This window comes from Bubalus kerabau, chromosome 13 (genome assembly GCF_029407905.1).
Source record: "Bubalus kerabau isolate K-KA32 ecotype Philippines breed swamp buffalo chromosome 13, PCC_UOA_SB_1v2, whole genome shotgun sequence".
Lineage (NCBI taxonomy): Eukaryota > Metazoa > Chordata > Mammalia > Artiodactyla > Bovidae > Bubalus > Bubalus kerabau.
Window position 1 is genome coordinate 84,239,102 of NC_073636.1, and position 23,399 is coordinate 84,262,500.

Here is a 23,399-nt window from a genome sequence, read left to right on the forward strand (position 1 = left end):
CCACTCACAGCAGGTCCACGTCTGCCCTTCACCCCCTCCCAGGGCAGCTCACAGAGCCTCCTCTTAGAGGGACTCACTCACCGTCTTTTACCAGGACTCTTGTCTCATATCCTGTCTCTAGGATCATCCGGAAGGCTTGTACCTCTGAGGCGGATTCAGTCTCCCGTCAGCAGGGCCGCTTCCCTGGGTCACACTCACCGCCGGCTCGCCCACTCCCCCTCAGACAACAAAGGCCCACTTGGGTCCCGTGCCCCCTGGCTCTGCCTGGGCGCTCACCCCCCTCTGGCCTGGCCCTTCCCTCTCAGGGCCCCTGCAGGGTCTGCAGGAGCTCCAACTGCCCAGAGTAGGCTGTCTGCTGTCCTGGGGAGGCCCCATGCTGTCAGGTGGGGCCTCCCACACAGCACAGAGGCCAGCACCCGCCTCCCGCCCTCTTCACTGTGCATGGGCTCAGGGTGGGCTCACGGCCCAGGGCGGGCTCAGGGCCCCAGGGAAGGTTCAGGCCCCAGGGTGGGCTCAGGGCTCCACTGTATGCCTGGTTCTCATCTCATCCTGGCGCTGCTCGCGGGGGAGCTACTCTCTGCCTGCTGCTCAGAGAGGGCACTCGTTCACATGCCCCTCCCAGAAGCACAGGGTTCTGGTGGGCAGGCTCCTCCCAGGGTATGGGGCTCACCTGGGCAGGTACCTGCAGGGCTCAGCACCCAGGAACTGAGTACAGGGCCCTCGTTGCAGAGCACCCCCAGCCCACCTGTTGGTCAGATCTGACCCTGAACCCCTCAGCAGGACCTGAATGAACAAACGGCTGCTCCTGGACAGGGCGGTGACCCTGGGGCTCACTACACAGCCTCCCTCCACCAAGTCTTCCAGAGACTTCCACTGAACCTGGGCACTGGGGCCTGTCTCCACACCCCTCCTCTCCCTGACTCCTGGGTTCTTCTCATTAGGAGATGGTCTTGAAATTACATCCCACAGGTGGGACAAATAAAATGATTAGAAAACAAGCCAGAGCTCCAGCCCCAAGTCCATCCTGACCCTCAGGACCCTCACCTGTTCCTTGCACCTGGCGGGCACAGTAAGGCCCATTTTCTGTAACTGAGAGCCCCTGATGGTGGAGGGGGGTGTTTGGCTCACTGAGCCCAGGCCAGCCCTTCAAGGTGAGCCTGGGCTGAGGCCTCTGTAAGTGGGTGAAGCGCCTGCATCTGGCCTCTGTGCCATACTCTGCGGGGCGTGTGGGCTGGGCTGGCGAGATGGCCTTGCAGTTGCTGTTTGTTATCAGGTCTTCTCTAGACCAGGTAAGGAAGCAGCATGTCACCTGTGCCTGCTGTTGGACGTCTCCCCGCAGCTGGGGGCGGGGGCGAGGAAGCAAGAGAAAAGGCAGTGGGAGTAGGACTGGAGAGGCAACTCAGGGAGGGGGATGGAAGGCTTCCGGAAGAGCCCCTGGGTCAGGACCAACTCGGCAAGCATGCTGTCGCTAGGGCGGCCCCAAGCCCTTCCCTCTAGCCTGTGAGGTCTTTGCTCATATTCGGGTGTTTGACCTGGGAACGTTGGGTGACGTTCAGGAGCAGCTAGCCTGGGGCTCAGCCAAGATTTACTTAGGCCTCTGATGGGTCCCCCAACTTCCCACTGAGGATGCTCCTTGGGGAGTAGGGTAGAGGAGGGGGTGGGGTAAGGGGGTGGAGACGGTGAAGGGCTGCTGGTTGCATGTGAGTCCTCACCCCTGACCATCTTCAGAATTGATCATCAGTGTGGCAAGTATCCTAACTGGGTTTTCACCTGTGTAACTGGTGAAATTAGCAGTGTGAACAGTGACATTAAATGTCCTCAGTCAGGACTGAGATGTTACACCACTTGTTCAGGTGTAAGAACCCGGGGAGGCGTGTGCAGCCCTAGGGACAGGCTTCAGACTTGACCCCTCAACATTCTGGGGTCCAGCCACTGCTTTAGCATTTCTAAGGGGCCAGTGCAGGGTTCCATAATCCAGCCTCCATCTGCCTTTAGTGAGGCCCACACTTCCAGGACCCTACAGAGCAGGGTCTGTGTGGCTGCTCTGTGGCCTCTAACAAATGACCACAAGCTGGGTGGTTTAAAACAACAAGAGTTCATCCTCCTCCAGTCCTGGACACCAGACACTTGAGATCAAGGTGGTGTGGGCCTCCAGGGGCTCCAGGATGGGGTCCTTCCTGCTTTTTTGGGTTAGGGGTTTGGGTTGGGGTTCAGGGTTTGGGTTCAGGGCTAGGGCTTAGGGTTAGGGGTTAGGGTTGGGTTATGAGTTTGTGTTAGGGGGGTTGGGAGGGTAGAGGAGGGGGTCAGGGGTGTGGAGAAGGGGGTTGGCAGTGTGGAGGAGGGGTGGGAGGGTGGAAGGGCTACCGTCTGCACATAAGTCCCCACTCTTGACTGTCTTCAGAATTGCTCATTGGTGTAGCAAGAATCCTAATTGGGTTTTTACCTGTATAACTGGTGGGTTCTTAATGAGCAATGTTAACAGTGACATTAAATATTCAGTCAGGACTAGATACTTACAGGTATCCACATACAGGTGTAAGAACCTGGGGAGGCGTGTGCAGCCAGTACCCCTGGGACAGGGTTCAGACTTGACCCCTCAACATTTTGGGGTCCAGTCACTGCTTTAGCATTTCTGAGAGCCCAGTTCTGACGCTAAGGGTTCTGTGATCCAGCCTCCATCTTCCTTTAGTGAGACCCACACTTTTAGGATCCTACAGAGCAGGGCCTGTGTGAGTTCTCTGTGGCTTCTCTAACAAAAGACCACATGTTGGGTGATTTAAAGCAACAGGAGTTCATCCTCCCCTAGTCCTGGAGACCAGACACCTGAGATCAAGGTGGCACAGGGCTGAGGTCCCTCCAGAGGCTCCAGGATAGGGTCCTTCCTGCCTTTTCCTGCTTTGGGGCTCCAGGGGTCCCAGGGCTTGTGGCCCCCTCCTTCCCACCTCTGCCTCCATCTTCATGAGGCTTCTCAACTGTGTCCTCTTTCATCTCTTATAAGGACTCTGTCAGTTGGATTGAAGGTCACCTTAACCCTAGATGACCTTACCTATGTTAGACCTAACCCTAACCCTTACCTTACCTTAACTACATCTACAAAGACCCTTTTCCCAGATATGACCCTGTTCCCGTGTTCTGGGGGGACACATCTTTGGGGGCCACCATTCACCCCATTATCTGTATATAAAATAACCCTTATTTTAGGCGTTCACCACAGGCCCATATAGATGGGCACAGACAGTGGCCACACACATGGGGTCTGGAGAGAATGAGGATCCTGGAGTCACCTGGAACAGATCATGCCTGGCTTCATCAGGTGAGGGGAATCACAGGGAGGAGTGGGGCATGGTCTTGTTCAGGCTTCAAAAAGACCTTGTTGGGTGGGATGTGAGATGCACCATGAGGGCAGGGAGCTTTGTAGGGCCTGATGGAGGGGTTAGGCTTGGGCCAGGGCCATGGGTGTAGAGGGGAATTAGTGTGGGGGTTGGCCATATACCCTGGAGAAGGAGCTGACAGTCCCTGGGGCACAAGGAACTGGGAACCTGGGAGGCTTCTGTGGTATTGAACCAATCTTGAGTCCACACACCTGAGTTCAGTAAAGCTAGTCCCCTGACACCAGTTGCAGTAAAGGAGAGTGCAGAATTGTAAAGGCACCAATATGTGGAGACGGGTAACTCATGCTCTAAACCTTGAAATCCCTGAAGTGTTTCAAGAAAGCAGTTTTATGGGCCACATGGGGGAGGGGGGCTCACAGAGAACCACTGGTGCATGGTTCTCTGGTTGCTGAGGTAACAGGCGGCTAACCTCACAAATCCTCAGGCACTGGACACTCTAGGGGTGACGTGTTCATGCTCATCAAGTAGTTAACTTCTTCCACTCAGTTGGGCTTTTAGCAGTTATAAAACAACTCTCAGAATGTGCCTCAGATACTATTATCTCCATACTTCAGAAAGGAGTTACAGCAGAGGATACAGGATGGGGTCTGTTCTGGGAGGGCCCCATTGGCTCCTGCTCGGTTACACCAGGTGTCTGGGCTCAGCAGCTGGAGAAGTTGGGGCTTCCTCCTGGGCGTGGGGAGCAGCAGGATCACAGTCCTTGAGGGGCCTGTTAGTCCCCAGGATGAGATGGGGAGGCGGTGGATGGACAGATGCACCTGGCCTGGGAGAGGGATACAGGCTGGAAATGTCACTGGAATCATTGCGGGGAGGAAGGGGAAAGGCCAGGAGGGGACAGGTGAGTTATAGCACCTACGTGCAGATGATGGTGGTTCTGTTGGACACAACTCAGAGCCATAAGGAGTGGTGGTCAGGGGCTCAGCTTCGTCCTCTTGTTCTTTGCTTATCTGTAACTTCCCACTCCTGCAGTGAGGAGCCTGGCCCCCACCATTTGCATTTGTCAGCTCTTTTCTCCTCTTCAGATTACGTATACAGTGGTCTCAGAATTGCTAGCTACTGCACTCTGGAACCCACTCCAGTGTTCTTGCCTGGAGAATCCCAGGGACGGGGGAGCCTGGTGGGCCATCTATGGAATCGCACAGAGTCGGACACAACCGAAGTGACTTAGCAGTAGCAGGAGCACTCTGGAAATATCTCTATAAAATGAAGCCCAGTGTTTACGTGCAGGCCGTTTTACCTTTTGTGTATCGATTCATTCATTTCCAAAGTCAACACATTTTGCCCCATCTCCTACAGTGAGATATCTTTTCAGTGCATTTCTAATGTGGTTAGGTTTTGTTGCATTGTGTATTCTGTTCTGCGAGTCTCCTACACTCTAAATAACTATACTTGAATAGATTGTTTGATCCCTTGGGCTATACAAATCGACAAGCGTAGACAAACGCATAGCGACAGGTGTCCATCCTAAAGCATCACAGGGAATACTTCAACCCCCTTCAGCAGATGATCTGCTTATCATCTGTGTAGCTTTGCTTTTCCTAGAATGTCATAAATGAGGTCATACTCCAGACTGTATTCTTTCCGAGTGATATACACATGAGAGTTAACCATGCTTTTCAAGGTTTGGTGGTTCATTCCTTACTACTGACGAGTAATACTCCATTGCATGTGTATGGGAGGAAAAACAATTTTCACTCTGCCCTTCCATAATACAAGACAAATCACCAGGAGGTAAAACAGAGGCATACCTCCTCTATGCTTCCCTGGTGACTTTGTGGTAAAGAATCTGCCTGTAATACAGGAGACTTGGGTTTGACCCCTGAGTTGGGAAGATCCCCTGGAGAAGGAACTGGCAACCCACTCCAGTATTCTTGCCTGGGGAATCCCATGGACAGAGGAGCCTGGTGGGCTACAGTTCGTGGGGTCGCAAAGAGGCGAACATGACTTAGTGACTAAAACAACAAATAGCTTCCGTATACATGGGAGCTACCAAAGAAACCTGAGTCACTCCCCGAAATGTCCAAAATCATCACCTTAAATGCCATCTTCAGCTAAAAACAAGACCCTGAAGTCTGGGAGAAGCCCATTATGGAAGGTAATTACACAAAACACAGTAAAGAAGGGTATGATTGTTTATAGATTTAAGTCGGGACCTCTCCATTGACAAGTTACTTGAGTTTTAATTGTCCTTTTATTTCTGGTGCAAACAGGGAAAACCCTTAAATGCAGAGATTTCTCTGTTGTAAATGTCCATCACAAAATGGCAATTGCTACTTAGTTTACTGAGAGTCCTCTTTTTTTTTTTCTTTTTCTTTTTTTCATGGAAGCGGACTTAAGCAATCCTCACAGCAGAGAGGCATATTTTGGGGTGGCATGTTCTACTTGCTTTGACATGGATATACCCCAGTTTGATTATGCATTCATCTGTTGAAGGATACCCTGATTACTTCAAGCTTTTAACTATTATGGATAGTGCTGCTGTGCCTAAGTTCATCTTCGAGTTTGGGCATGGATTTTTCAAAGCAGTTTCCTAAATACTGGAAGTACGATTGTTGGATCCCAAGGTGAGGTGTGTTAAGCTTTGGATAAAACTGCCCAACTGTGTTACAAGGTGGCTGTGCATGCATCCCACCAGCAGTGAGGGAGCGTTCCTGCTCTTCCTCAGCCTCCAGCAATTGGTATTGTCATATATTTAGAGTTTAGCAGCCTAATATATGTAGTGTGATAGCTTGTGACTTTAATTTGTAATTCCCTAATGGTGGATGATGTTGAGTGTCTTTCTATTTTTTACTATCTGTATAACTTTTTTTGGCTGGGTTGTCTGTTCAGATCTTTACTTATTGTTTATAGGGTTGTTCAAGAGGTCTCTGTCTATTTTGTGTCCAAATCCTGTATCAAATATGAATTTTGCAAATATTTTCTCCCAGTTTGTGGCTTGTATTTTGATTTTCTGAATGAGGTCTTTCAGAATAGACATCTTTATTTCTATAAAGTCCACAATAGTTTTCTTTTGTGGACTGACAGCTCGTGTGTTAAAACTCAAAGCTCATGATATACAGGCCAAACCCAGGGTCATGTAGATTTTCTATGTTTATGTCCACAATTTTGATAGTTTCAAAATTTAAATGTCTGTTAATAAATTTGAGTGAATTTGGTGACTACATTTCATTCTATACAGTTTCAAGTTAATTATTCCTTAACTATTTTGGAGAAGTTTTGGTTGTTGGCAATATTTCAGTTTGAATTTCCATAGTTTAATAGACCACCCCTCAGGGCAGTTCTGCTAGGAGTCTCCACTTAGCTGCGCCTGCGCGAGTGACGGAGGCTTGAGCTGCGGTTCCCATTGGCTGGCAGGGAGCGACCCCGCCCACCCGCACCTCAGGCGGCATTCCCCCTCTGCCTGAGCACCTGGCTGCCTGTGGCTGCTGACGGGAGTCTGGTCTCCTCAGGACCCATTGGTGTTTCGGCCTTGGGGCATTGTGGGGTTAGTTTAGGCTGAATGGGTGTCCTTCTAAAGCACCGGGAATAAACATGATGCCCCAGGAAGCTGTATCACAGACACACTGTTTTGCGTCCCCCGTGCCTGGAACTGGGGCCATGCATGTGGTCCTTGGAGTTAATCAGAGCAACGAAATGGAAAAACGATCTAAGTGACTCCAGACATTGCCAGTGTGGTTGTGAAGGGGAAAGGCTTAAGCCGCATTGCAGGACTGGAATACAGAAAATGTGCGCTAGCTTCCTGCACTCGCGTTCCAGAACACTTCCAGAAGGACCGAGGGGATCTCTGAGGCCCTTACTAGGAGAACAGAGTCCGTGATCCCAGCAGCCCCGGCGGCGTGGGCGTGGCCGTCCCTGCGCAGCTGTCTCCTGACCGTCGCGCAGGGGCCTTTCCACAGCGAGTTCCCCTGTTTACAACGGGCGGTGGAGCAGCCCCTCTGAGAGGCTGGACCACAGTGGGAGCTGCTGAGTAGCTCAGGTCCTGGGGATGCTCCCGTGAGCCACACGTCTCAGGGGGAGGATCAGGAGGAGACACAGCAGCCCAGAAGGGCGAGGGCCAAGGAAAGGGCCTTAAAAAAGCTAAGTTCCAGATTCCCAGGAACCAGGTGTTTCCACTTTAGGTGGTGAGTCTGTGTGTCAGATGTCTGTCCCGGTGCCTGCACATGGGCTCCTGGAAGCCCTGGGCGGCTGCATGTGGCCCAGGGACCCCGTGTGCCCGGCTATCACCATGCAGTGACGCTGCCCATGGGTCCACACCGGACCAGTCGGAGAGGACCCTCCTCCAGGCCCAGAGAGCAGACTGAGAAGCAAGAGGACTGGAACGGGGTGGGGGCCCTGCTGTACCCCTTTATCGTCCCAGTTCTGGCTTTCTTTGCACTAAGATCCTTCAACTCTCGTCAGCCTATGCCGTCCCTGCCATCAACAAAGAGTGAGTTTTTTCCATGCGTTTCTAAGTCATTTAGACTCTGCTGCATTCTGTGTTTCATTCTGTGACACTCTCATATCCTAAATTACTAAATTTGAATAGATTATGATTTACTAACTGAGGTCTAAAGATCTATGGGTTTATACAAATGCACAGTGGTAGATATTCATCTGTAATGTCAGTACAGTCGCTCAGTTGTGTCTGATTCTTTGCGACCCCGTGGACTGCAGCCCACCAAGCTTCCCTGTCCATCACCAACTCCTGGAGCTTACTCAAACTCACGTCCATCGAGTCGGTGATGCCATCCAACCATTTCATCTGTAATGTATCAGATGGAATATTGAACCTCCTACCTCATAATCTTTTTCTAAGTCTGTTTTGCCTTTTTCAGAATGTTGTATAAATGGGGTCATTAGTGTGTAGACTGAATTCTTTCACTTAGCAATATACACGTAAGATTCATCTATGGTTTTTGCTTGATTTGATGGTTCATTCCATTATATTTCCAAATACTATTCCATTGCATGTGTATTGGAGGAAAAATAATGTTCCCTTTATATTTCTCTTTTCCTCATTGAGACTTTCCCCCACAACAAAAGGCAGATGAACTGGAGGAAAACAGAAGCTTATTACCATGCATACCTCCTATATGCTTGTAAGGTACCTAGGAAAACCTGAAATGGCCCAAGCCTGTGACTTATGGGCTATATTTAGCTAAGAACAAAAGAAAGATATTGTGGGGGGGGGGGCACGGTGGAATGATTTGGGAAGTTTGGAGGCAAAGCACAGTAAACAGGGGCCTGGATATTATGCAGATTTACATCCAGGCCATCTCCATGGACTACCTTCTCTTAAGACTTTGTTATCCTTCCATTTCTGGTGCACAGGTGAAGACAGCCTTACAAGTGGAGATTTCCCTAATAAATGTAAATTTAATTCCTAAAAGGGCATTTTCAAACATTCTCCTGGATCTGCTGTTTTTTAAATGTCAGTCCAGAATTATGCTGATGTCCAAAAGACACAACTTGGGGTGGCATATTCTGCTCCCCTTGATGTACATGTGCCCTAATTTGCTTATGAATTCATTTACAGAAGAACATTCTGATGTCTTTCAGTTTTTAACCAATTTTTAACCCAGAATAGAGCTACTGTGCATTATTTTATGCTAGTTTTTGTTTGAACAGTTTTTCAAAGCTGTTGTCTAAATACAAGAGGTGTAGTATTGCATCCTAGATGAGTCTGTTTAGCTTTGGAAAAAACTGTCAGACTGTCTTCCAAAAGTGGCTGTGCCGCGTCCCACCAGGATCCTGAGTAGGTTTTTTTATGGTTGTTTACTGTCAGTGTACCCTTTGTGGCCAGGTTTCTGTTTCAGTCTTTACCCAGTTATTAATGGGTTTGTTTGGTCTAGAGTTCTTGGTATAATTTGAGTACAAATTCTTTATCCAATATGCATTTTTAAAAATTTTAATTATTAATATTTGGCTGTGCTGGGTCTTCGTTGTGTGGGCTTCTGTCTAGTTCTGGCGAGCAGGGGCTACGCTGGTTGTGGTGTGTGGGCTTCTCACTGTGGCTCCTGTTGTTGTGGGACACAGGCTCTGGGGCTCATGGGCTCAGTAGTTGCAGCTTCCGGGATCCAGAACACAGGCTCAGTGGTTGCGGTGCGTGGGCTTAGCTGCTCCACAGCATGGACAGGGATCCAACCTGCGTCTCCTGCATTGGCATGAAGATTCTTTAATACTCAGCCACCAGGGAAGCCCTCAGCCATGTTTTAGATTCTAGTTTGCCACACCCATATCTGGTGAGAGAGGCCAGTATCAAGAGGCCTGGGAGCTGGGAGTGCTCAGCCACAGTTCTGGCTGTGCCATCGAAAGCTTTGGGGCCTTTGGTGAGTGCCTGAACTTTCCTGGGACTGTTTCCTCTCTTCAAAAATGCCATGCTTTTGGACTGTAGCCCACCAGGCTCCTCTGTCCATGGGATTTCCCAGACAAGAATACTGGAGTGGGTGCCATTTCCTTCTGCACAGATACACATTTAAAGATATTTTCTCCTGGTTTGTGGTTTTGATGCAGGAAGGAGGAACCCCTTCCATGGCCTGAGAGCGGGCTCTTGTCTGATACTTGGAAATGAATTGTCCGAGGAGACATGTGCTGTCAAAGCAAGAGGTTTTATTGGGAAGGGCTGCCTGGGTGGAGGGCAGGAGGGTGAGGGAAGCTGAGAGAACTGCTCTGCCACGTGGCTCACAGTCTCAGGTTTTATGGGCGTTGTATTAGTTTCTGGTTTGTGTGTTGAACAGGGTCATGGAGATTTTTGGCTCCATTTCAGTTTGGGTTTCCAGTCTGAGTGCTCACAGCAAAGCTGGTTCTGGGTGAGCCCTCTGGGGTCTGTGAGCGCCGTGCTGCCAGCTCTTCTCTGGCAGCCCGCAGGGGGCGCCAAACCCCCCTCTGACCCGTGGGCACAGGACACTTTGCCTTCAGACTCTGCTAGGTGACCACCTGGGGGGAGCTTTGTCTCCTCAGGACTGTCAGGGCTTGGGCTTCTGGATAATGGGGCTGCGTCCAGGCTGAGAGGAGCGGGGTTGCCTCAGTGCCCACCAGCAAGGAGGCGCTGCAAGAGGGAAAAATGAGGATGAACTAGACGTTTCCTGTGTCCAGCTGAGGGCTGACTGGAGGTCCATCTCAGAGGACTCAGGGGGGAAAGAGCTCCATGTGCAAAATTAGTTAGATTTCTGTATGATCTAGAGGATGGCCAGTGATGTTCTTTGATGTAGGTGGCCAGTTTTCCTGTCACTGTTTCTTGAAAGGACTGTCCTTTCCTCTTCGCATGTTCTTGGCTTGATTTTCATGAACTGTCCACATACATATGGCTTTATTCCTGGGCTCTCTATTCTTTCCTCTAGTCCTTGTGCCTGTGTTTATGCCAGTTCCTCAGTGTTGTGGTTATTACAGCTCTGTGATGTAGTTTGAAGACAGAGAGGAAGATGCCTCCAGGTTCCTTCTTCTTTCTTAGAGTCTTTTGGCTGTTCAGGGACCTTAGTTGTTGCAGAATATTACTAGGAATATTTCTATTTCTATGAAAAATGCCATTGGATATTATAGTTTTATTGCAGTGTGTTTGCTGATGGCTTTGGTTGGAATGGAGAATTTAATAACTAATTCTTCAGGTGCATGAGCATGGAATATTTTTCTGTTTATTTGTATTTTCTTTGATTTCTTTATCAGTGCTTTCTAGTTTTCTGACTACTTTTATGTCCTTGGTTAAGTTTTTCCTTAATTTTTGTTTCTGAGTGTTTTTAGTGTATAGAAACACAACTGATTTTCGTATATTGATTTAGATTGTAAATTGATCCCAAATTATTCAACTTTACTGAATGTATTCTAACAACTTTTTGTGAAGTTATGTGGGAAATTTTATTTGTAAATTCCATGTGGACTCCTTCAAGGGCAATGAGCATCACAACTTCCCTTGAACTTCGTCTGGGTAAGTCTTGGCCTCTATAAGAAAGTTTCAAGCCTGTCTGATCTGATTTTCTTTTGCGGTATTGACATGGTTGTTTTGAAAAATAATTTACGTTTCAGTAACTTAAAATGTGCAGGAAACTCTTAATAATGGTAAAAAAATACTCACATTTGCCACATCACCTAAAATACTCCATGCGTTTTATCCAAAATGGGCGCATTCTCCTGTGGAACCAGCACATAATCTCCAAAATCAGGAAATCATATAGTTTCTACATTATAATGTAATCCACAGCCCCATTTCCACTTTCAGCAATTGTCCAATTGTATGAAAGTATCTTTTTTCCCATCGTCATCCAATATTTTTTTTAGACCGTTACTGAGATTTTCAAACATTTGGACAAACCTGGTGGATGTAAAGCAGACATGGTGAATATGGGATCTGGGTGGCCTTTTCTATGTGGATTTTTTCACTAAAGATGTTTTTAGTGTTTATTCATTTTGTAACATGTACCAATACTACATTCTTTTTCCCATAGTAATTAAAAATAAATAACATGCCATTTACCATTTACATATTTGTAAGCATACAGTGTTGTAGTATGAACTACCTTTACTTGTTTTGCAAACCAGTTTAATAATGTGCACCTTGTACATGCTTTGGAGAAACTCAGGAAACTGAGTCAGTGACTGAAATGGCCTAAGATATCACCTTAGATACTGTCTTCATCTAAAAACCACACAGGGGCTTCCTGGTGGTCCAGTGGCCAAGACTGGACACTCCTTAAGAAGGAGGCCCAGGTTCCATCCCAAATCCGAGAGCTAGATCTCCCATGCCACAATGCAGAGTTTGCGTGCTGTAGCTAAATATCTGGCTTGTCTCAATGAAGGTCGACCTGGTGCAGCCAAATAAAAAACAAATAAATATTAAAAAATAAAACTAAAGGAAAGGAAGGGTATAGTTGTTGTACAGATTTACATCTTAGCTTTCCCTATTGATAAAAAAAAAAGTTTCACAAGACTGTCATCCTTCTATCTGATATATACAGAGAATTCCTTTGAAATGAGATTTCTCTTATAAATGTGACTCAGAAGAGCTGTCTTGAACTTGGGTTTCAGAGATGATCATGTGTCCTCTTAAAAAAAAAGTTAATTAAGTCCAACTAATTCTCATGCTGAAGGGGTATATTTTGGGGTAGCATTTGCTCCTCTTCACTTTGGATGTATCCCAGTTTGTTTACACAGTCATCTACTGAAGACATCCTGATATTTGAAAGTTTTAGCTATTAGAAGTAGAGCTCCTGTGTATAATTGTGTGATAATTTTTGTCTGGACACTTTTTCAAAGCTGTTTACTAAGTACTAGACATGTAGTGTTCAGGTCACAGGTGAGCCTAGTTTAGCTGTGGAAAAATTCAGCTAAGTTTCTCTGTGGCATGTGGGATCTTCCTGGGTAACGTATTGAACTTGAGTGTCTTGCATTGTCAGGCAGATTCTTTACCACTGAGCCACCAGAGAAGCCCTGCCCCCCACCCCCCTTTTTTGAGTTTCCTGGATCTAATAGGTGTGCAGTGCTACTTCACTGTTGTTTTAGTTTGTAATTTCCTTATGATATATGATTTTGAGTATTTTTGATATGCTGATTTACTATCTGTATATTTTCTTTGGCCAGGTGTTCAGATTTATACATTTTAAATGAGGTTGTTTGTTCCAGATTTTTTGGTATAGTTGGAGTACAATCCAGAAGTAGATGTTTTTTGGGAACACCTTTGCTTTCTCCATGATTCAATGAATGTTGTCAACTTGATCTCTACACTTACAGTAATAAAAGAACCATTGCTATTTAGAATGCGGGGGCTTTAGGGAAGTCATTAGGTCATGAAGGCTTTGCTTTGCCCTCATGAACTGAATTAGTGCCTGCTCATGCTTAGTCATGTCCAACTCTGCGACCCCATGGACTGTAACCCGCCAGTCTCCTCTGTCCATGTGGTTCTCCAGGCAAGAATACTGGAGTGGGTTGCCATTTCCTGATCCAGGAAACATTCCCTACACAAGGATCAAACTCAGGACTCCTGCATTTCAGGAATATTCTTTACTTTATGAGCTACTAGAAAAGCCCATGAAGTGGATTAGTGCCCTCATAAAAGAGCCCAGGGCACTCCCTTGCCCCGTGTGATGTGTGGGCACAGCAAAAATACAGCCATCTACAAACCGGGAAGAATGCTTTCATCAGAACCCAATCTAATCTTAGACTTCCAGCTTTCAGAACAGTGATAAATAAATGCTTATGTTATAATTACTATAGCAGTCCAAACAAGGTAAAACAATCATCAACATAATGTTCAGATATCAACAGAGTTTTCACCAGAAGACTATGCATCAGAGAATGTGATCTGTTTGATTTCACTTGTGTAAAATTCAGAAAAAGACACAAACTATGTAGAGTGCTAAAAATAAAGATTCATCTAACTTGAGGAATACTGACTCAGAAAGAAGATATTTGTCTGATGCAGTGTTGGTCTTCTACTTGGTTTAGAAGTTTGGTCATAAATGCATTTTTACTTTGAAAAAATTCAATAAATTGTAAACTTATGTTTTGTGCACATTTTGAATGTGTACTGTAAACGTTGGAAATATATTAAAAATGATACTACTCTTCAAAGAAGCAAAACTTCCTTTGAATATGAAAGCAGTCTCTTTGTCTACTGAAGGCAGAATGTATTAGTTTGCGAGGGCCACTATAACTAAGTACCACAGACTGGGGTGGCTTAAACAAAAGAGACTGATTTCCTTGCAGTTTGGAGGATAGTAATTCAAGATCAAAATGTTAGTAGGGTTGGTTTCATTCTGAAGCTTCTGTCTGGCTTATAGACAGCCACCACCTCCTGTGTCTCTCATAGTCTTTCCTGTGTGTATTCTTGTGTTCTAATCTCCTTTCTTAAAAAAGATACCAGTCATCTTGGGTTAGGATGCACTATTTGAACCAATTACAATTTAATTTCCTCTTTAAAAACTATATCTACAAATTCAGTCATATTCAGAAGTACTGGGAGTCAAGATTTTGATATATGGATATTAAATAAACTTTTCAACCCATAACCCAAAGTGAGATGGTAATAGATTGTGGCACAAAGTTATGATAATTGTGTGGAAGAAATAGTGTTAAATTGGATTAAACAAATATTACGGGTAACAGAATATGGCATGAGTATCGATGGCAGACATCAGTATTATGAAGCAGACTTCCCAATGTATGAAGGAAAATATTGACACAGAATCTAAAAAAGAAAAGCACTAGAAACCAGTTGGGCCCCATGGCAAATCTGCATTGTACCCAATTGTTATTTCTCAAGAGAACTCATTTAGTGCAAAATACAAGCTAACAAAGCAATTACTTAATACTCACCTATATGTATAATCTCTTAAGGAAATGGCATCAATCTACAAGTAATATAAATCCTGCCTGCATTATTCAGCAGAAGAGCCATGACATTGATGCTCTTTCTAAAATGGCTCTTCCTTCAAAGGTATGTAGACTTCTGTATTATACATTTATTTATAACCATCAAAACTCTGCTTATTTGGGCAATCATGTGCCAAAATTAGACTTACAATTCATAAATAACAAGAAAGAAAAAGGAAAAACCAATGACCAGAAAAGTGTGGATATGCACTATTTTAGGTAATATTACTTATATAATTCATTGAGTCATTTAGGTGGATGATAAGGAATATACTGAATGCTATTCTCTATGATTCTTTACTTAATGACTAATAGCTACCATTTATTGATGACTACCCAGTCCATGGATGTACAAAGTGTCAGGAATGACTGAGCATGCACACAAACACACACAGACATGTATGGAGAACAGTATGTTCCATAGTGCATATTTTCTGTTGCATAATCCTCAAAATAAACCTGCCCATATAAGGAATCCATTTTGACCAAAAAAAAAAAAAAATGATGAAGCCCAGAAATATTAAGAAACAGTGTCCAGAGTGCATGGATCAAAATTGTTAAAGCCAGAATGGGAATTCAACAAGTTGACTCCATAGCCCATGTTTTTACCAGTGAATTCTACTCAGTTCAGTTCAGCCATTCAGTTGTGGCTGACACTTTGCAACCTATGGACTGCAGCACGTCAGGCCTCCATGTTCATCACCACTTCCTGGAGTTTACTCAAACTCATGTTCACTGAGTTGGTGATGCCATCCAACCATTTTATCCTCTGTCATCCCCTTCTCCTCCCACCTTCAATCTTTCCCAGCATCAGGGTCTTTTCAAATGAGTCAGTTCTTTGCATCAGGTGGCCAAAGTATTGGAGTTTCAGCTTCAACATTAGCCCTTCCAATGAATATTCAGGGTTGATTTCCTTTAGGATGGACTGGTTGGATCTCCTTTCTGTCCAAGGGACTCTCAAGAGTCTTCTCCAACACCACAGTTAAAAAGGAACAATTCTTCAGTGCTCAGCTTTCTTTATAGTCCAACTCTCACATCCGTACATAACTACTGGAAAAATGATAGCCTTGACTAGATGGACCTTTGCTGGAAAAGTAATGTCTCTGCTTTTTAATATGCTGTCTAGGTTGGTAATAACTTTCCTTCCAAAGGGTAAGTATCTTTTAATTTCATGGCTGCAGTCACCATCTGCAGTGATTCTTGAGCCCCCAAAATAAAGTCTATCACTGTTTCTACTGTTTCCCCATCTTTTTGCTATGAAGTGATGGGACCAGATGACATGATCTTAGTTTTCTGAATGTTGAGCTTTAAGCCAACCTTCTCACTCTCCTCTTTCACTTTCATCAAGAGGCTTTTTAGTTCTTCTTCACTTTCTGGCATGAGGGTGGTATCATTTGCATATCTGAGGATGTTGATATTCCTCCCAGCAGTCTTGATTCCAGCTTGTGCTTCATCTAGCCCAGTGTTTCTCATGATGTACTCTGCATATAAGTTAAATAAGCAGGGTGACAAGATACAGCCTTGACAGACTCCTTTCCTGATTTGTAACCAGACGGTTGTTCTAACTGTTGCTTTCTGACCTGTATACAGGTTTCTCAAGAGGCAGGTCAGGTGGTCTGGTATTCCCATCTCTTTCAGAATTTTCCACAGTTTATTGTGATCCACACAGTCAAAGGCTTTGGCATAGTCATTAAAGCAGAAATAGATGTTTTTTTCTGGAACTCTCTTGTTTTTTCAATGTTTTTCCAATGGATGTTGGCAATTGGATCTCTGGTTCCTCTGCCTTTTCTAAAACCAACTTGAACATCTGGAAGTTCATGGCTCATGTATTGCTGAAGCCTGGCTTGGATAATTTTGAGCATTACTTAACATATGAGATGAGTGCAATTGTGCAGTAGTGTGAGCCTTCTTAGGCATTGCCTTTCTTTGTGATTGGAATGAAAACTGACATTTTCCAGTCCTGTGGCCACTGCTGAGTTTTCCAAATTTGCTGGCATACTGAGTGCAGCACTTTCACAGTATCATCTTTTAAGATTTGAAATAGCTCAACTGGAATGCCATCACCTCCACTAGCTTTGTTCACAGTGATGCTTCCTAAGGCCCACTTGACTTCACCTTCCAGGATGTCTGGCTTTAGGTGAGTGATCACACCATCGTGGTTATCTAGGTTATAAAGATCTTTTTTGTACAGCTCTTCTGTGTATTCTTGCCACCTCTTCTCAATATCTTCTGCTTCTGTTAGATCCATACCACTTCTGTCCTATATTGTGCTCCTTTTTGCATGAAACATTTTCTTGGTATCTCTAATTTTCTTGAAGTGATCTCTAGTCTCTCCCATTCTATTTTTTCCTCTATTTCTTTGCCAAGGAAGGCTTTTTTTTCTGATTGTGGAGGAAAGTTTTCTTATCTCTCCTTGCTATTGTATGGAACTCTGCATTTGAATGGGTATATCTTTCTTTTTCTCCTTTGATTTTTCACTTCTCTTCTTTTCTCAGCTATGTGTGAGGCCTTCTCAAACAACCATTTTGTGTGTTTGCACTTCTTTTTCTTGGGTATCATCTTGATCCCTGACTTCTGTACAATGTCATGAACCCCCCGGGCATATTTCTTTAGGCACTCTGTATATCAGATCGAATCTCTTGAATCTATTTTTCACTTCCCCTGTATGATTGTAAGGGATTTGACTTAGGTCATAGCTGAATGGTCTAGTGGTTGTCCCTACTTTCTCCAATGTAAGTCTGAATTTAGCAAGTGAATTTGGCAAGTGGTTTTGGATAATATTTGTCACCTTTTTTTTTTTTTTTTTAAGTGAACCACTTTCTCTACTCTCTTGAGATTTGTTTCAGTGTTGCATGAAGAATGATGATGTCAAGGTTCTTGGTTAGGTCATGTTCCTGGTTTTAGTTTCCAATTTTCAAAATAATTTGTGGGTGACCTTGAACCACTCATTTTGTGTCATTCATCCAGTTAATTTTTAGGATGAAGTATCTGACCTCCAAGATCACTTCTGGCTCATAATCTCCCCAAATTTTGATTCTTTTGGAGAATTTAAAGCAATTTTGCTATTTGCAGAAAATTCAGGATAGTTCTGTAAAGCACTTTAAAAAATGGATCTCATTTATACATTTATTTATATATCTATCAATTTTTTTATAGTTAAGCATCTCTAGTATAAATTGTATTTAACCTTGACTCTTTTCCATGCTCTCTCCCTGTTTAACACACACACACACACACACACACACACACACACACACATACAGACACACTCACACACACAATGCTTTCTTGTTTTAAATTCCCTTTTTCTTGAGGGAGTGCAAGTTAAGTTATAATAATCTGGTGCTGTTGAGTTTGCCTTATGTATCTTCTCCATAAAAGGTGAGAAGGAACTAAGGAGTCTGGGATCCTTGGGCACTGAAGAGGAAAACTTTGCCTGAGTATCATTCTGTCCATGATTTCCCAGCAAAATTGAGGTAGTACAAATGGGAATTTGTGAACAATCTTGGTTTCCACTCAGATTCTTTAATCTGCTAGCTATCTTTAATGTCTGAGCCACCAGAGAAGCACCAAGAATACTGGAGTGGATAGCTATTCCTTTTTCCAGAGGATCTTTAGGACTCAGGGATCAAAACTGGGTCTCCTGCATTACAGGCAGACTCTTTTCAGTCTGAGCCACCAGGGAAGCCCCTACTATCCATATTTTGTGGAGAAACTGAACCTCAGAATTATTTTACTTAGATTTTTTAAAAAAATATTTTACCCTTCAACACAGAGAGAATACTGATCACAATCACAAATAGGTGGTGAGATCTTGTGAACTGTTGATGGGTGAAAATTCACAGCCCATTTCAATTTTTTGACCGCCTCATCAGAGACAGGCATTGTGCTAGGAATTTCCCAATGTTGTCTGCGATCCCCATACCTCACTGTGAGACAGCAGTTTCCTTTTTCTACAGATGAACTTTGAAACTGAGAATCCTTACTTTTCCAAAGACAGGCAGTTAATTATGGTGCAGAGTGAAGATTTTATTTCCACTCTAACTGACATCGAAGTTGATGCTCTACTGACTCCAAAAAGAGCCTAAGTTCACTGGTAAATTGTTCTACTACAGTCAACTTCTCCACTGATGACCTCTACTTGTACTCATTCTCCCTAGATGTTTCTATGTGATCTGTACTTTTGAGGCACCTGGGATCTCTTCAACAGCCATGAGATGCATAGGGTATGCATTGCTGTGTTTGGCCTGAAAAATAATGCTTATTAGAACTAAAGTACAATAGAAAAGAAAGTGACTGAACAACATTGTATAATGCAAACCAAGAATGTTTTCCTGAGGTGCAAGGTGCTTTCCTGAGGCAGATATTATACCATGTGAAGATGGGAGAGATTATACCTATGATATTAAGGATACTGGTCACATAATGTTATCAGAAGACATTCTTCTGATTAACCCTCCTTAACTTCCCTTACTCCTGAGATGTTTCTATAATTTTAATTATAATGTGTTTCATCATTATCTGGATAGTTCCTTGGGGAGATGCTCTCAATGTGTTCAGTGTTCAAGATTCTATTATAAATAGTGAGGAATTATCATTGTTTTCTTGCTGCTGAAGGTAGATCTGCAAATTTTATACTCTCTGCAATAGAGATTAATGCAGTCACATCTTTAGTTTTTAGCCCTTTTTTGAAGAAGAGACTAAGACCTTACTTGTAGACCTATTTGTTATCACAGTGTTTTATTGTCTGGAATTATATACTTGGGAAATATTACTATTTATATTAATAGTTGATATAAAAATTAATAAGAATATCTTGCTACCATAGGGACTTACAAGAATTTTTGTTCTTTAGGTTTTGCCTTTTATGTCTTCTCTACAAAAACCAGTGATTTCCACATTGTGTTTTAAAATGCATCTGAATGGAATTGAAAGTATTGTGTCAGTGGAAATGATTGTTACTCCCAGTGCAGTCACTAAGTTGTGTCCTACTCTTTGCCATCCCATGGACTGTAGCATGCCACGCTTCCCTGTCTTTCACTATATTGAAGAAATAATTATACCTTTGCTGTATCATGTGTGTGTGTAAAATTCCTGAAAAGTTAATGAAAGTGATGTTTAAAAAATTTCTAAATTATACATTCTATATGCTTAATCACTTTAAAAGATGATGCACAGTTATTTAATAAAGTGGCTCTCTATGAGAAGTTACTTCAGTCATCTGGCCCTAGGACTATGGGATCACATCCTTATGGCAGAAAGTGAAGAGGAACTAAAAAGCCTCTTGATGAAAGTGAAAGTGAAGAGTGAAAAAGGTGGCTTAAAGCTCAACATTCAGAAGATGAAGATCATGGCATCCGGTCCCATCACTTCATGGGAAATAGATGGGGAAACAGTGTCAGACTTTATTTTTTTGGGCTCCAAAATCACTGCAGATGGTGACTGCAGCCATGAAATTAAAAGACGCTTACTCCTTGGAAGGAAAGTTATGACCAACCTAGATAGCATATTCAAAAGCAGAGACATTACTTTGCCAACAAAGGTTCGTCTAGTCAAGGCTATGGTTTTTCCTGTGGTCATGTATGGATGTGAGAGTTGGACTGTGAAGAAAGCTGAGTGCCGAAGAATTGATGCTTATGAACTGTGGTGTTGGAGAAGGCTCTTGAGAGTCCCTTGGACTGCAAGGAGATCCAACCAGTCCATTCTGAAGGAGATCAGCCCTGAAATTTCTTTGGAAGGAATGATGCTGAAGCTGAAACTCCAGTACTTTGACCACCTCATGTGAAGACTTGACTCATTGGAAAAGACTCTGATGCTGGGAGGGATTGGGGGCAGGAGGAGAAGGGGACAACAGAGGATGAGATGGCTGGATGGCATCACTGACTCGATGGACGTGAGTCTGGGTGAACTCCAGGAGTTGGTGATGGACAGGGAGGCCTGGCGTGCTGCGATTCATGGGGTCGCAAAGAGTCAGACACGACTGAGTAACTGAACTGAACTGAACCTTGAGAGGCATAGAGGACCAATGGTGGTCCAAGAACTCTGTTTTTCAGGCTCTCTAGCCATGTCAAGCTCTTCTGGTTCATCAAGCATGAATTATCAAAAGGATAACTTTTCCCATTTTTTTGGATGATAATCAAACTGCATTTTAAATGTAGAGAAATAGAATATTAGAAAAAGTTATCAAGAGGCAGTAGTGATATAAAGTTGTTGAGTGTACCCCTAGAGTTCAGTTAATTGGTTTGCATTTCCGTCTGGCCAGTTTGCAGATGTCTGATCCATGGACAGCCTCTTAGTCTGTCAGTGCTTCAGTTTTCTCATTTTTCAGAAAGATATGCTAATTAGAACCTCTCTCATGGGACCTTTATTTATAAAAGATTGTGTAAGGATTCAACAAAAGTTAGCTATTATCTTACCTTAAAACCGAGACTGTTGCCACTAGAACAATTTTTTAAAATATAGATTTTATTAGTTATGGACACAGTAATGCATTCTATGAAGCTGATATGGAGAACAGGATGCTTAAAAATCATGTATGAATATCCCTGAATGTCTACAATATATAACTAATGTAGTCAGTTTGAAGTGTTCTAAAATGAATGAGACAAACTACTATTACAGAGCTAATGATTATGGAAAGTGGAAGAAAATCCACATATCACACAGGAAGAGAAATTCTAAAAGTAGTATTATTTTATGTTTCTTAGGTGCCTTGATGATTTTTTATATATTTTCTACTTATTTGCTGTTGTTGTTCTGTCACTAAGTCATATTTGGTTATTTGAGACTCCATGGACTACAGCATGCCAGGCTCCTCTGTCCTTCACTATCTCCTAGAGTTTGCTCAGACTCATGTCTGAGTTGGTGATGCTATCTAACGATCTCATCCTCTTATAATTAGTTGTACCAATAATCCAAATCAAACTCTGTTAATTAGGTAATTATGGGTTCACCAAGCAGAGGTAAGAGTTTTTATATATGAAAATTATTGGTCTTAGCTCTATCTCCCAGTCAAAATCAGTAACTCTCATCTGGCTTAGTTTATCCACACTTAGAAACCAGATCTATGATCATGAAAATATAGGGTACAGGTGAACTCAGACCAGAATTGAAATATCAGTGACTGTGTTATGTGCCCAAATCATTTTCTCTATGGTGTATTTAATTCCCATATGAATAATTGCAGGGATAGGAAAATTGTTTACAGAGATTAATCAACTTCCAAATTGTGAGTTGCTACTAGTTGGAGGGAGCCATGATACAATCATAGAGTTTATACATTTTTAAAAATAGTTCCTCTTCTAACTTTTTATATTTTCATTTCCTCAATATTTTTACATAAATGGCTAGTTGCCCATAACTGAAAAGTCACATCCTCAAAGAGATCTTTGACCAGTCTGTGTGCAGCTTGCCTCTTCTTATTTCTGTGTTTATCAGCACGCTCCGTTTTCATCTCACAGTAGTTCCATTCCATAAATTGTCTCATTTCTGTATTTTTCATTCAGTCCTTTTCAAAAAGAATCAATTATGATGCAAACCAAAATCTTGTGTAGCTTGTTCAATTTCATATTGCAAAACTTAGACTACTTCTAGATATAATATAATAAATAATAAAATATATTTGGTATAACATCGGTTTTGATGTTTGTACATGAATTATTATAAGCAATTATAACTACAGACCATTTTATGTCATAATATTCCCTTCAAGCAATGTTATTATGGGGATCTTAAATTCCTGAGATGATGTTAATCCTACAGATGCATCCCTAAGTACTCAGAGCAGTTTACTTCTCAGAAGACTTATCTGGGGAAGTGTATTAAACAGAGAAAACATTCCTTGTGGACATTTTAATTGTAATGACATTGAATTTGAAAATAATTAGACATATAATGGATTGTTGCTGAAAAGCAGTAGAATCTTAAATAAGACAATAATTTTAAAAGCATGGCTCCTGAATTTTATATGTATATAGAATTTATCTATTGATATAATTTTGATATGGTGATTGAACCACTTGTGGTTTACTTTTCTGAGATAACTGTTAAACTGATACAGTCTGTGTTGTTAAATACCGCTTACCTCATCCTGCAAGCAGCAGTAATCAAGCAAGTGAAATATATAGCTAAGTAAAATAAAACATGAATAGGATTTTCATACATTGAAAGCTTTTTATATCATATGCCGGCATAGTGTATAAAAGTATGTCAATGACTAGATTGTAAGACCAAGGTTTAAGACAATCATCCCGTAAAATTGCGTAGATAAGAAGATATCTTCTGGACTTGTGGCTCAGTGGATAAGAATATGCCTACCAATGTAGGGAACATAAGTTCGATCCCTGGTTGGAGGGAGATTCCACATGCCATGGAGCAGCTAAGCCCGAGAGCCACGACTACTGAGCCTGCACTCTAGAACCTGTGAGCCACAGCTATTGAAGCCTGCTCACCTGGAGTCAGTGCTCCAGAACAGGAGAAGCCCTGCAGTGAGAAGCCCACACACCCCAACCAAGAGGCGCCCAAGCACAGCCAAAAATAAACAAACAAATGCATTTCTAAAAAAGGATATCTTCCAAGTCATAGGGAAATGAGTAAGTTAATATTACATGTGCATTTGTATTAATATAGACAATGACAGGCAACCATCATACACAAAAATAGTATTCA

General features: G+C 43.1%; 1 long non-coding RNA gene and 1 pseudogene across 5 annotated transcripts in view; one reads left to right on the plus strand and one right to left on the minus strand.

Moving 5' to 3' along the window:
• Nucleotides 1-1,284, minus strand: part of LOC129626139 (uncharacterized) — a 53,272-nt gene extending 51,988 nt beyond the window's left edge. For 4 of the 5 annotated variants that reach the window (XR_008701795.1, XR_008701793.1, XR_008701794.1 and 1 more), the window contains exon 1: nt 82-1,284. This is a non-coding gene — a long non-coding RNA (uncharacterized LOC129626139). The remainder of the gene's footprint in view (nt 1-81) is intronic. The other variant, XR_008701796.1, reaches the window with a different exon arrangement.
• Nucleotides 1,285-1,296: 12 nt separating this feature from the next.
• Nucleotides 1,297-23,399, plus strand: part of LOC129626138 (olfactory receptor 5M9-like) — a 24,810-nt pseudogene continuing 2,707 nt past the window's right edge.